This window comes from Bison bison, unplaced genomic scaffold (genome assembly GCF_000754665.1).
Source record: "Bison bison bison isolate TAMUID 2011002044 unplaced genomic scaffold, Bison_UMD1.0 scf7180017864340, whole genome shotgun sequence".
Lineage (NCBI taxonomy): Eukaryota > Metazoa > Chordata > Mammalia > Artiodactyla > Bovidae > Bison > Bison bison.
In genome coordinates, this window is record NW_011494912.1 from 2,754,835 (window position 1) to 2,770,037 (window position 15,203).

Below are 15,203 nucleotides of genomic sequence, written 5' to 3' on the forward strand. Positions count from 1 at the left end.
CAGTATTTCAGATAGGGTTTAATGATTAGTGCTCCCAAACCTGTGAAAACATATGGGCACACATGTTTGCAAAAGGCTCCAAACGCAAAGTGCTTTTCTCATCTCGAATCTCACAGTTTGGGTTAATCAATTTAACCTACCTCTCACAGTTGTGTGTATGGTTGGGAAAAAGTGCTCCAGAGGGCATGAAGACACGTGTTTCTCTGATCACAACGTGTGTGTGTGTGTGTGCGCTTAGTTGTATCTGACTCTTTCTCAACCCCAGGACTGCAGCTCAGTAGCCTCCTCTGTCTGTGAGATTTTCTAGGCAAGAATACTGGGATGGACCACCATATCCTTCCCCAGGCAATCTTCCCAACCTAGGGATCAAACCCAAGTCTCCTGCATCAGCGGACAAATTCATCACTGCGCCACCTGAAAGATACAAAAGCAGAGGGAGTCATCATTACCATCTTTCTAAATTCCATATATATGTGTTAATATACTGTATTGGTGTTTTTCTGACTCACATGGAATTTAGAAAGATGGTAATGATGACCCTACACACAAGACAGCAAAAGAAACACAGATATAAAGAATAGACTTTTGGACTCTGAGAAAAGGTGAGGGTGGGATGATTTGAGAGAATAGCATTGATACATGTATATTCAGTTCAGTTCAGTCACTCGGTCGTGTCTGACTCTTTGTGACCCCATGAATCGCAGCACGCCAGGCCTCCCTGTCCATCACCAACTCCAACTTCACTCAAACTCACGTCCATCGAGTTGGTGATGCCATCCAGCCATCTCATCCTCTGTCGTCCCCTTCTCCTCCTGCCCCCAATCCCTCCCAGCATCAGAGTCTTTTGCAATGAGTCAACTCTTCACATGAGGTGGCCAAAGTACTGGAGTTTCAGCTTTAGGATCATTCCTTCCAAAGAAATCCCAGGGCTGATCTCCTTCAGAATGGACTGGTTGGATCTCCTTGCAGTCCAAGGGACTCTCAAGAGTCTTCTCCAACACCACACTTCAAAAGCATCAATTCTTCAGTGCTCAGCCTTCTTCACAGTCCAACTCTCACATCCATACATGACCACTGGAAAAACCATAGCCTTGACTAGATGGACCTTTGCTAGCAAAGTAATGTCTCTGCTTTTCAATATGCTATCTAGGTTGGACATAACTTTCCTTCCAAAGAGTAAGCGTCTTTTAATTTCATGGCTGCAGTCACCATCTGCAGTGATTTTGGAGCCCCAAAAAATAAAGTTTGACACTGTTTCCACTAGTTCCCCATCTATTTCCCATGAAGTGATGGGACCAGATGCCATGATCTTCATTTTCTGAATGTTGAGCTTTAAGCCAACTTTTTCACTCTCCTTTTTTTACTTTCATCAAGAGGCTTTTTAGTTCCTCTTCACTTTCTGCCATAAGGATGGTGTCATCTGCATATCTGAGGTTATTGATATTTCTCCCGGCAATCTTGATTCCAGCTTGTGCTTCTTCCAGCCCAGTGTTTCTCATGATGTACTCTGCATATAAGTTAAATAAGCAGGGTAACAATATACAGCCTTGACATACTCCTTTTCCTATTTGGAACCAGTCTGTTGTTCCATGTCCAGTTCTAACTGTTGCTTCCTGACCTGCATATAGATTTCTCAAGAGGCAGATCAGGTGGTCTGGTATTCCCATCTCTTTCATAATTTTCCACAGTTTATTGTGATCCACACAGTCAAAGGCTTTGGCATAGTCAATAAAGCAGAAATAGATGTTTTTCTGGAACTCTCTTTTTCAATGATCCAGCGAATGTTGGCAATTTGATCTCTGGTTCCTCTGCCTTTTCTAAAACCAGCTTGAACATCTGGAAGTTCATGTATATTACCATATGTGAAATAGATGACCAGTCCAAGTTTGATGCATGAAACAGGGCACTCAAAGCTGGTGCACTGGGACATCCCTGAGGGATGGGATGGGGAGGGAGGTGGGAGGGGGGTTCTGGATGGGGGACACATGTATATCCATGGCTGATTCATATCACTGTATGGCAAAACCCACCACAATATTGTAAAGTAGTTAGCTTCCAATTAAAATAAATAAATTAATTTAAAAAATGAAAAGATAGCTGGAACAGAAAAAAAAAAGCAGAGAGAAAATGGGTGACCCGCAGCATGTTCTTGTAGAAGGGAACACCAGTGAGGACCAAGATGAGAGACCTGTGAAAGCAAGCCAGGGATGCTCCTGGTGATCCAGTGGTTAAGACTCTGAACTCCCATCGGGGCCGCGGGTTTGATCCCTGGTGGGGAACTAAGATCCCACTTGCTGTATGGCATGACCAAGAAAAGAAAGCCAGTTCTTTCTGATGAAGTCCACAAAGATTTAGCATTTGAAGTCACAAGTCCCTCAAGAGCCCCACCCACCCAGGGGGCTGAAGCATGCTCCCTGTCCCCACAGAACAGGAGAACTGGATTCTTTGGAGAAACTGAACTGAAGATGCTTCCAACTGGAAGCATCTGTTACAGAGGAGGGCATCTGGAGAATTAAGTCAACCTCTCTAAAGAAATCCAATCATTATCTCTCAACAATCTTCAGGACGCTAGCAGCCAGGCATATAACCCCCTAAACAGCAGAAAAGAGGCTCTTTCACCAGAGAAATTGAGTTTCCTCAGAGAAAAGATATATAGATACCAAGATGGAGCTTCGGGACTTTTTTTCAACAAAAGTATCAGCTGGCTACTCAACAGTGAGGTCAGTCTGCTGAAAAGCTTCATCCGTGCTCGCAGAACTTCCAATCTGTTTTTCAATGTCTTGCCCTTAAATTAGAGCAGATGGTCAAGGGTCGGGAGGCTTATAGGAAAAATTTCCTATATGCAAAAGAACAAACTAGAAGAAAAAAAGAATTGGAAAAAAAATGCAGGGAGGAGAAGTTAACTTTAAGATGACAATACTTGATATCATCAGTGAGATGAGAAGAAATGGTATCCTTGAAATACAAGGATGCTCTAAAAAGGAATAACTAGAGAATCAAAAATGAGCTCTTGGAAATGAAAAATGTAAGCATTTCTCTGGTGAGAGCACAGAAACAATCTGGAGACATGGGTTCGATCTCAGGATCAGGAAGAGTCCCTGGAGAAGGAAATGGCAACCCACTGTAGTATTCTTGCCTGGGAAATCCCATGGACAGAGAAGCCTGGTGGGCTACAGCTCATGGGGTACCAAAGAGTCAGACACGACTTAGGAACAACAACAACAAAGCACTTAAAAAAAAAAAAAATGTTGGTCAATACAATCAGAGAATTCCAGAATGGAGAGAAGAAAGAGAAAGAGACAGGAAATAAAATTAGAGAATCGGTTAGAACAAAGAAAACAGCACAGAGGAAATGATCAAAGAGAAGATGTAGAAAAATCTCCAGGTATAAACAATTGTCATGAAAATTCAGAATAATGGGATGAAAATAACTATTTTTAAAAGCTTCCGGAAAGCAAATCAAAGGACTACAATGATTCATGTCAATGTATGGCAAAACCACTACAATGTAAAGTAATTAGCCTCCAATTAAAATAAATAAATTTGAAAAAAAAAAAAGCATCAGAACTTCTAAAACAGTACATTAGAAACTGAAAGACAATAGAACAATACCTTCAGAAACTGGGTAGAAAATTATACCTAACCTGGAACTTTATAAGTATCCACATTAATATTATTCAACTATTGGAGAGCTCAGTATCCCACAGAAGAGAGAGGTGAAGAATTTCCAGGACGGACGAGGTCAAGTCCACAATGACAGTGATATAGAAGATCTAAAGGTACGAAATAATTTCAGACTGGAGCTGGGCTCCAGAGAGGATACCCTAGAAAACAAATGAAACTCAGAGATGATCAGAGAGTTTTAAAAACTTGTTCTAAGAGACATATCTCAGAGGTGGGGTAGAGCATGGTAAGACATGGCCTTAGGCTCAAGGAAAACCAAGCCAGTGGAAAAACAATGATTAAATACATGGCAGAAAATTGTTACAAGAGAAAAAGGAGGTCACAGTGTACTCCTCAGCTCAGCAGTGATCATTATTGCCATAATAATAAAAACAAGGAATATGGATTTAATAAAAGTTGTAATATAAGTGTATTGAACAGATTAACTGGGAGACAGGAGAACTAGATCCTTATCTATCAAAAGCTGAGGTTGCTACATTATTCTTTAAAATGAATTACCAGAGACTAGTAGATATATCTTATTTAGAAAAAAATAGAGTTAATGGAAAAAAATAGCTAAAAGTGCTAGCAGCTGATTGCTTCCATAGAATGTGTGCGTGTGTTCGTCAGTCAGTCATGTCCGACTCTTTCTGACGCCATGGACCATAGCCCTCCAGGCTCCTCTGTCCATGGGATTCTCCAGGCAAGAATACTGGAGTGGGTTGCCATTCTCTTCTCCAGGGGATCTTTCCAACCCAGGGGTTGAACCCAGTTCTCCTGTATTGCAGATTCTTTGCCTGCAATGGAGATTACCCGCAGGAGATTCATTGCAGGCAGATTCTTTACCATCTGAGCCACCAGGGAATGGCAGAGGGAAATCTGGGAGCCAGGACACTGATGTTTTTAACACAGGTCTTTTTGAGTTTTGCTCTTCTAATATTTATGTATTTGTTTCTGGCTGCACTGGGTCTTTGTTGCTGCACATGGGCTTTCTCTAGTTGCTACAAGTGAGGGCTAGAGCTCGGGTTTCAGTAGTAAGCACCTGGGCTTCAGTAGTGGCCCATGGGCCTCTTTGCTCCAAAGCGTGTGGGATTTTCCTGGGATCGATCCCGTGTCCCCTACATGGCAGAGGAATTCCCAACCACTGGATCACTACGGAAGTCCGGTCTTTTAGTTTTACATAATTTTTAAGACCACACTTTACTTAATACTTTGACACATTGCAGGCGTTTTCTTTATGAGCTGAGTCACCAGGGAAGCCTAAGAATACTGGAGTGGATAGCCTATTCCTTCTCCAGCGGATCTTCCTGACCCAGCAATTGAACTGGGGTCTCCTGCATTGCAAGCAGATTCTTTACCAGCTAACAGGGAAGCCAACTTAATACTTTAGAACATTTAAAAATACTTATAATGAATAATATGCACTTAGTCACTCAGTTGTGTCCGACTCTTGATTCCATAGACTATGGCCTGCCAGGCTCCTCTGTCCAAGGCATTCTCCAGGCAAGAATACTGGAGTGGGTTGCCATTTCCTTCTCCAGGGGAATCTTCCCAACCCAGGGATCGAACCCGGGTCTCCTGTGTTGCAGGCAAACTCTTTACCGACTGATCTAATGAATAATACAGTGAAAAGAAAAATGAAAGTGAAGTCGCTCAGTCGTGTCTGAGTCTTTTCAACCCCATGGACTGTACCCTACCAGGCTCCTCCATCCATGGAATTTTCCAGGCAAGAATACTGGAGTGGGTTGCCATTTCCTTCTCCAGGAGATCTTCCCGACCCAGGGATTAAACCCTGGTCTCCCGCATTGTAGGCAGACGCTTTACCATCTGAGCCACCAGGGAATAATACAGTAAATGAAAATATATCTAAATTTTCAGTTAAAACTGGTGGTGTTCTGGGAGCACTTGCCACATTTGTCCTGCACCATCCTCTTCCTCCTCAGCACATGATCAGATATGCTTGGGGTCTGCATACCCCCATTTAAGAAGTTTTGGCCTAGGCTCTTTCACAATGAGTAAATATGTTTTACTCATATGTAAATTAGTTTTCATTAGACTTTTGAAAATATTAGCAACAGCTGGAAGACACCGTGCTTGCCTTTTCAGACCCTTCTTCACTGCTAAGATGTTTCCATGTCTTCTCTATTAATGATTCCCTGTGCGGCCAGGAGAGTCTGGGGACCCCGGAGTTGATACCATTAGCCCTGCTTATTGTTGTGGTTCAGTCGCTCAGTCGTGTCTGACTCTTTGTGACCACGTGGACCACAGCACACCTGGCTTCCCTGCCCTTCACTATCTCCCAGAGTTTGCTCAAACTCAAGTCCATTGAGTTGAACACCATCCAACTAACTCATCCTCTGTCATTCCCTTCTCCTCCTGGCCTCAATCTTTCCCAGCATCAGGGTCTTTTCCAGTGAATCGGTTCTTCCCATCAGGTGACCATAGTATTGGAGCTTCCGCTTCAGCATCAGTGCTTCCAATGAATACTCAGGGTTGATTTCCTTTAGGATTGACTGTTTGGATCTCCTTGAAGTCCAAGGGACTCTCAAGAGTCTTCTCCAACACCACAGTTCTAAAGCATTAATTGTACCCCAGCTTGTACTGATCATGAAAGCAAGACTCACAGGTAGTTAGAGACTGGCTGTGTCACCTGGCTAGTCATTACTGTTTCTAAGCTGGCCATTCCAGCACTGGTTGCTATGATGCTTCATTATCATCCAGGCCAGGTATGTCTATTTATATGTACTTTAAAATATTTCTCAGCTAGAGGCTGAGCGGATGGAGAGACGTTGAGCACCAGCTGTCTACAGTTTTCTGTTGTTAATTCATTACACTTCATGCTTTATCCTCTCTGGAAATCACTGCCAATCCCGCTTCCCAGGAAACAATAACACTGGGGTACTTGCTGCTGCATTTGCTGACAATATCAATTATTTAGTTTTCTGCCAATTCCTATTAGACTTTTTCTAACTGGAGAATTTACACTGTGTTATTGAATTAAAAACAGTGGAAAGCTTCTGGGAATTGAAACTAATTAGCCAGCATTTGTAAACCCCTTTGTTCGGGATAATTTGTTTACATGACTAATTCAACCTTTTAATGAAGGGGGCCTACACGGGCCATGGAAGGTGCCACGGCAGCCATCCTTGGTTGGGCACGGGGATGCCAATGTGGTAAAATTCATCTTCCTTTGTGATGAGGTACGATGCCCCAGCTCCCTGGCACCTAACCCTGCCTATTAGCATGTTTATCATTACCCTTGGGAGATGCTTGGAGCGTCCCAGGCTTCCAGCGGTGCCTTTTCCTGAGCAGTTTCTTTCTCATCCATGTCATTAGGGCATTAGGGCATCTCCTAATAACTGCACCATCAATTCTGCACATTATCATAGCTGTTGCTGCTCCCACCCCACCTGCATGTATTTTTTTTGAGGGGGGGCATCCCTTTGTCTTTCAGAGGTCATGATTGGATTCTTAGTGCTGAAATGTTTTCATGCCCCCTCTATTAGTGATTCTATGTACAGCCCATAATTGTTTTTTTTTAATATTTTTATTTATGTATTTATTTATTTGCCTGAGTTGAGTCTTAGTTTCAGCACCTGGGATCCTTTGTGGCAGCACACGGGCTCTCTAGTTGTGTTTTGAGGGCTCCAGAGTGCAAGGGCTTCAGTAGTGGCACGCAGGCTTAGTTGCTCCCTGGAATGTGGGATCTTAGTTCCTCAGCCCAGGATCCAAACCTGTGTCCCCTGGGTTGCAAGGCAGATTCTTAATCACTGGACCACCAGGCAAGTCCTACCCATAATTGTTAATTACCCAATCTGTGCGTTTGCATCAAGATAACAGCATGGCTTGGGGTAAATACAGCTGAATTTGCCCTGGTAAAGGGGGCCAGAGTTGACTGACATCCACTATGCCTATGCTGAAACTGATGGTGTGGTTCTGGCCCATATACAAAGAATTAGAAAAGAACTAGGTAAATATTTAACTTGTGTTTCTTTGTGGTCTTTCGATATGGGAGTACCTAAACGCAACTTTCTTGATGAGAGTGGTTGGAACACGGACATCTATTTACTGAGAATGATGCTGAGAAACAACATCAATTCTTGCATTTCAATTAACTAAGTACTTTTGTTAAGATCTAAGGACTATCTTGACAAATAACTTTAGGAAGAGCATTCAGTGTAACTGCAGTTCCTGTGTATCCTGCATGAATTTTCTGCCTTAGCTGCTCTCTGCTAAAATGTTCTAAATCTTAAAGAAAAGGTGGGCTGATAAATAATTGAACCTGTGGATGAAATGTTTAAGCTCTTCCCATTTCCTAGATCCAACGAGTAAACGATTACCTTCAAGATACAAGTTAATATCCGTGGCAAGTATTTAAAGCCTTTTACCTGCATTTACAGGCATGTTTCAACCTTTCTTAAACACAGACTCACTTAGGTGAGACATATTATCTCCTTGGGGGCTTCCCTGGTGACTCAGCTGTAAAGAATCTGCCTGCAGTCCAGGAGACGCAGGAGACTTGGGTTTGATCCCTGACTGAGGGGAAGATCCCCCGGAGGAGGGCCTGGCAACCCACTCCAGTGTTCTTGCCTGGAGAATCCCATGGACAGAGGAGCCTGGTGGGCTAGAGTCCATAGGGTTGCAAAGAGTTGGACACGACTGAAGTGACTGAGCACGCATGCTCGCATTATCTGCTAGGCATCTTACTGGAATAAAAGAAGCCATCTCTATTTTGCAGTATTTATTCTCCCAATTCTTTGTTCTGTGTGGAAGTAATTAAGGTCTCTTTTGTCCCCCTGTAAAACAGTGGGGCTGGCAGAATGTTGAGGCCCCGTGTTAAAATTCAAGGAGGGTTCTGCTCTCACTTCCTCCTGATTGTATCCAGGGAGAACGGTTTTCAGTTAATTTCCACATGTTTGTGCTGATGTACAAAAGGAAAGCTCTCACTGTAGCCAGCCTACGTGGCCTGCTTTAAAGGCACTCCATCACGCCATTCTACATCATCCCTAATGGGCAGGGTTTCTTTCTGCTGAAAGGGACAAAAACCAACTCAAAGTGATTTGAGTAAAAAGGGCCTCTATGGCTCCCAGAGTGGAAAAGTCTAGGAGTAGATTTGGCTCCACACTTGCCAGAATCAGGTGTTTGAAGCTATTTGCCATACTGTAAATCTCAGCTGGACTTTCTTATATGTTGATCCAATTTCAGGGAGGTTTCCTCTAAGGGGGGTGGGGGCCATAACCCACATATAGACACAAAGACTGTTATGAATTCTCTCAGTATTTTTTCTATGAAGCAAAACATTGTAACTGCCCTTCAGCCAAAGGCCAAACAGAACAGAGTTAGAGTGGAACAAATTGGGTGCCTTGCTCATTGAAACAAGGTTGAACGTGCACCATGGGGAACCCTGGGGTTCTGAGTAAGAGGGTGTTAGACAGGATTTATTATATGATTTGGGCCTTGATTAAGTGATTTGGGGGGAAGTTTATGAAAGACTGGCTTTACTCTGGATCGGATGCTGTTGGGAAGTGGGGACAATTTTATGATGGGTTATCTTTTTTTTTTTTTTTAATTAATTTTGGTTGCCCTGGGTCTTCGCTGCTGCAGCTGGGCTTCCTCTGTTTGCAGAGAGCTGGAGCCACTGTTCCTTGCATAGGCTTCTCACTGCAGCGGCTCCTCTTGGTGTAGGGCGTGGCTCTAGGAGCTCGGGCTTCAGTGGTTGCTGTATGTGGACTCAGTGCTTGTGGCTCTGGGGCTCTAGAGCTCAGGCTCAGTAGTGGTGGCCCATGGGCTTAGCTGCTTCGCAGCATGTGCAATCTTCCCAGACTAAGGATGGAACCCATGTCTCCCCGCATTGGCAGGCAGATTCTTATCCGCCAAGGAAGTCCTATCAGTCTCATTTGGAAGGAGAACCAGCAGTCCTGGGGTGGGGCAGGCAGGGTTGTCCTTTTGTGGTTTGCACAGGGATGTTTTTCCTATGCTCAGACAAAGTTATGATGTGGTCTTGGTTATTGTTTTACTTCATCGTGATCACAGATAACACCATCTGATATTGATGTGAGATTGTTGACAGCCAGAGGGGAGCCCTGCTGTCAGGCATGAGTCAGGACCTAAGAGTTCCAAGGCTTAGGTGAAAGTGGCAGGCTCGTCATTGCGTATCCGTGGCTGTTTTTCTCTTTCTTGTCCCCCTATCCTTTCGACAAAATGAAGTCAGACCACAGGATATTGATTCATCATGTCTAGATGAGAACTGACTGATCGAGATCAGGTGGGGGTTCCCCTAACTAGTGTGTAGTCAGGTTAGACTCGATCCTTCCTTTGCCTTCTGGTATAGATCGAGGTGCCGAATCATCTGATTCATCAGTGCAGAAGCACTGAAGACTCTGGACCAGATACACTGGCAACCATAATGCAGGCAGTTACCAGAAACCACATGACTGTTAGCTCAACAGGTCTTAGAGCAAGAGAGTGTGTGTGCTCAGTCGCTCAGCATGTCTGATTCTTTGTGACCCCATGGACTGTGGTCTGCCAGGCGTCTCTGTCCATGGGATTCCTCAGGCAAGAATACTGGAGTGGGTTGCCATTTCCTTCTCCAGGGGATCTTCCCAACCTGGGATCAAACCCATGTCTCCTACATTGGCAGGCAGATTTCTTTTTTTTTTTTTTTTTTTAACCACTGAGCCCCCAGGGAGGCCCCAGATTGTAATATCTAAGCAATGAAAACACACCCCAGAATCCAGAAGTGCCTACATTAGAGACCCAGGAGTCTCAGAACTTTTTACTTGCCCTATTGTATTACATAGGGGCTGCACACTTCAAGAGAATTGAACTCTGTGTGATCGCCCATGGCAACGCTGACTAATGAATTTAGACTCATTGATTGGACATCTAGAGCAGAGGCTGTATCATATATGACATGTGTGAGGGTCCACGACAAGGATCAGGTCATTGTGGGAATTGCAATTAAGGAAGTTTGAATGAAGGGAGCATGGGTTCTCTCTTCCAGAGTCTCCCATGCTTGCCTCATTGCAGAGCTTCCTGGGATGGGTGGTAGTTTTTTTTAAATTTTGTATTCTTGATGTGTGTTTTATCCTAAAGTCTTTGTTGACTTCATTAAATTTTACTTCTGCTTTACGTTCTGGTTTTTTGGCTTCGAGGCATGAGGGATCTTAGCTTCCTGATCAGGGATCGAACCCACACCTCCTGCATTGGAAGGTGAAATATTCTTTAATTATTATTGTTAATTTATTATTATTATTTTTAACACCAAAAACATTTTGTATTGGGGTAGAGCCGATTAACAATGTTGTGGTTTCTGGTGAACAGTGAAGGGACTCAGCCATACACATACATGTATCCATTCTCCCCCAACCCCTCGTCCCATCCTGGCTGGCACACAACATTGAGCAGAGTTCCATGTGTTAGACAACAGGTCTTGGTTGGTTATCTGTTTTAGATATAGCAGTGTGTACATGACCTTCCCTAATGAGGAAGGTGAAGTCTTAACCACTGGACCACCAGGGAAGTCCTGGGATGGTAGTTGTAAGTATCTAGTAGTCTCCAATAATCACTGCCAGACACAGAGTAAGTCAGTGTCAAGTGGGCAGGGACAAGCCTGATACTCATGTAGGAAGTAGAACCTTGGTGGTGCATGGGCTGTCCTGGGAATATAAGGATACTATACCATAATAGAAATGAGCCCATTTTCTGTCCATTTTATAAGGACTCCTATCAGTCGCTCAGTCGTGTCCACCTCCTTTGTGACCCCATAAACTGCAGCACGCCAGGCTTCCCTGCCCATCACCCACTCCTGGAGCTCACTCAGAGTCATGTCTATCAAGTAGGTGATGCCATCCAACCATCTCATCCTCTGTCGTCGCCTTCTCCTCCTGCCTGCCCTCCTATAGTGGTCAGGGAATCTTTTTTGTTTTTAAATCCATTAAATGTCATGAGTTAACCTGCCACCATTTACTTCTAATAGTGTACATATTTGTTCTTTCACCATTCATGAGTCGTTAGGTTTTGGCAAAGAGTAATCCATTTAGCCTACAAAGCTGATTGAAATTCTGTGAAAAGTCTAAATTTTGAGTAAATCCAACTCTGTGTAGTAGAGTCTCTTGGCAATTTTTAGTTTTTTCTTTATAAATATGAACCATCAATAAATAGAATTAATCAGGAATATCCCAAAAAAAGTTTACAGAAGGTTTGAAAAAGGCATGACGTGTTCCCTAAACAGGTTTCTTTTCTCCAGACAAAAGAAAAAACTAGATGATAGAAAACCAAGAATTGCTTATTTTTTCTATGAATATTCATCTCATATCATTTTAATAACTTTGATGAGAAGAAATAAACAAAGATATTTAAATATATATTATCTAAAAACAACTGTGTAATTTGTTAATCTATTGTAATTTTAAGAAATAAGGGTAAATTATGTTTAATGACCAGTTTTTTTGTATCTTTTTATTTAAAAACTGTCCAGGCATCCAAGATCATTAATTAATTAACTGAAACCTTTGTCTAAGGTCTTAAAGTTAGTCACAGTTCTGAAAATTACAACTTGGCTTATACATTAGCTCCTGTGATTTGTAGCCTTGTAAGAATTTTATAACATTAATCCCTTTAATGATACATCATTATTATCATTTTCTTTAGGTGAATATAATTTTATACCCATAAATTTTTAATTTTAAACAAGCTATGGAGACAGTTGTAACTTAAGTAACTCATAAAACCGCAGGCAGTTTAGAAAGTTTAAATATGAGACATGTAATTCTGTACTTAGACAAAATTGTGTGCTGTCAGTATTTTATAGGACAAACTAATTTTTAAAGACTGAATCGTGCCCCATACTCTTATTTTATCTTGGAGCTAAAGTCATTTTTCTTTTCTTTCCTTTTTCACTTTTATATTAGATTGGAGTGGATTAACAATGTTGTGATAGTTTCAGGCAGACTATAAAGGGACTCAGCCGTCCAGATACATGTATGCATTCTCCCCCAGAGTCCCTTCCCTCCAGCCTGCCACATAACACTGAGCAGAGTTCCCTGCGCTCCAGCAGGACCTTGTTGGTTATCCACCTTCAATTTCACAGTGTGTACATTTTGATCCCCAAATCCATGCTTATCCCTTCCTCCCATTCTCCCTCCCTGGCAGCCCTGAGCTCATTCTCTAAGCCTGTGAATCTGTTTCTATTCTGTAAATAAGTTCATTTGCATCATTTCTTTTTAGATTCTGCATATAAGGGACATCATACAATATTTCCCCTTCTCTGTCTGACTTCACTCAGCACAACATCTCTAGGTCCATTCCTGTTGTAAAGCCATTTTTGCTTACCTCATAGCTATAGCAGCAAAGGCTTTTATATAGATATGCTTTTCCAGGTCTGCAAAAAGAAACACTCTTAAATTTTCTCTCTCTCTCTCTCTTTTTTTTTTTATTTAAGACATTGCTGAGTGCTTATTTGGGCTAGATAATCATAGAGTTCTAACATAACAACTGAATGATTTTTTGTTGTTGTTGTTTTACTCTTTAACCTTTCTTTCCCCAAGAGCAGGAGAGAGAGAGAGAGAGAGACCGCCGGCTTTAAGCAAACCTGAAATCATGACTCTACAAGGCTAATTATGTTTTCTCTACAAAGAGAGGACAGAAAGTTTAGATGTGGGAAAACAGATTTTGACATATCGGCTCACAGAAGAGATGCATGCAGCCGGCTTTGATACAACTTGTACACACTTAACAGTTTCATCAGCCCCAACAATTAAAAAGTCAGCAATTATCAATTCCCAAATACTGAAACGAAGGAGGGGACACTGGGCTAAGCAAAGTGCTCCCTCTCACACACAAACAAGACAGAGATCGCCTCTTGAGGATTTCTTTACTTTTTTTATGCAAAGGTACCTTTCAAATGAATGCTCTCATACCTGTCAAAACCTCTGCAAAGTGGCCACTGCATTTATGAACTATTAGTGATGAAATTATGCCAGTTAATGAGATAAGCATGCAAGGTAGCATGATGGTGAGAGAACAGCAGGAAGGCGAGTTTGGCCTGGGTGGAGAGCCCCAGTGTGGACAGAGCACGTGGATGGTACTGGTGTCTCTTCATGGTTCTGTGGCAGGAAAAGAGATGGGACACACGCCCCAGGTCAAGGCCAGGTTCCTGGGATGGCTGCCAAGTGTAGGTTGGCCTCATGCAGGAAAGAATTCCAGAGTGAGCCATAGCACAGAGAAAGAAGATCTGTTCAGGGAAGAAACACACTTCATAAACAGAGAGTGAGGTATTTTGGGAGGCAAGAGAAGCCTCAGGGTATGATGTTGTCAATTTTTATAGGGGTGGGTATTTACATAGGCTAAGGAGAGACCCCTGGTGGCTCAGTGGTAAGGAGTCTGCCTGCCAATGCAGGAGATGTGAGTTCTATCCCTGGGTTGGGAAGATCCCCTGGAGAAGGATATGGCAACCCAGTATTTCTGTATTTCAGTATTTTTGCCTGGAAAATCCTATTGACAGAGGAGCCTGCAGGCTACAGTCCATGGCGGGGTTTGCAGAGTTGGACACAACCTCATGCCTAAACAAAAACAAATAATGAGTAGGAGGGGCATTCCAGATATTTTAGGGAAGGAGTGGGGATTTTCACGAATTGGGCCATCACCTACTTTTTGGTTTTTATGGTTCAGGCGGCTGGGGTGTTTTACAATGAGTGTATACTGAGGCTCAAGGTCAAGTGGAAGTTGAGTCTGCTCTTGGACCTTGTTGGTTCTAATCAGGTTATGTAGTGTCCTTGGGTGATGTCATCCTTTTAAATGTTGTGCCCTCCCTTCCCTTTTCAGCTCTGGGTCCCAGCTGAAGGTCAGTTATCACCCAACCAATATCAGAGAGCAGGGAAAACCTCCTGACTCCAGGAGGACAAAGAAAGTCCTCAGGAACCCTAACTCAGGAAACAACCATATAAGGCTTTATAATGATGACCCAAGTCAAAGTTTGTCTCATTAAAAAGAAGCCAGTTTCAGGAGACACAATGAAGTCCCCTGGGCCTGACTTGAGGACAGATTTATCAGACCTAGTTCCATATCTTGTCTGTGATGATCCGTCTTATATGACAACTTGGTTAGGCTATAACTCAGTCTGGATCTTCTCAGGTGGCTCAGACAGTAAAGAAAGTGAAAGTTTTAGTCTCTCAGATTTGAGCACTTTACGACTGTGCTACCAGGGAAGCCCTAGACAGTAAAGAATCTGCCTGCAATGCAGGAGATGCTGATTTGATCCCTGGGTTGGGAAGATCCCCTGGAAAAGGGAATGGCTAACAGCCTGCCTCCCCCAGTATTCTTGCCTGGAGAACTCCATGGACAGAGGAGTCTGGCAGGATACAGTTCATGGGGTGGCAAAGAGTCAGACACTTTCACTATCATTACTCCAGTTAGTCAGGCTAAGGCTAAACTAGATACTGCTGTGAAGATGTTTTGTAGACATGACTAAAGTCTATAATCAGTTATAAATTATAAATCCATAATCTTGTTTTCAGTAAAAGAGATTATCCTAGATAATC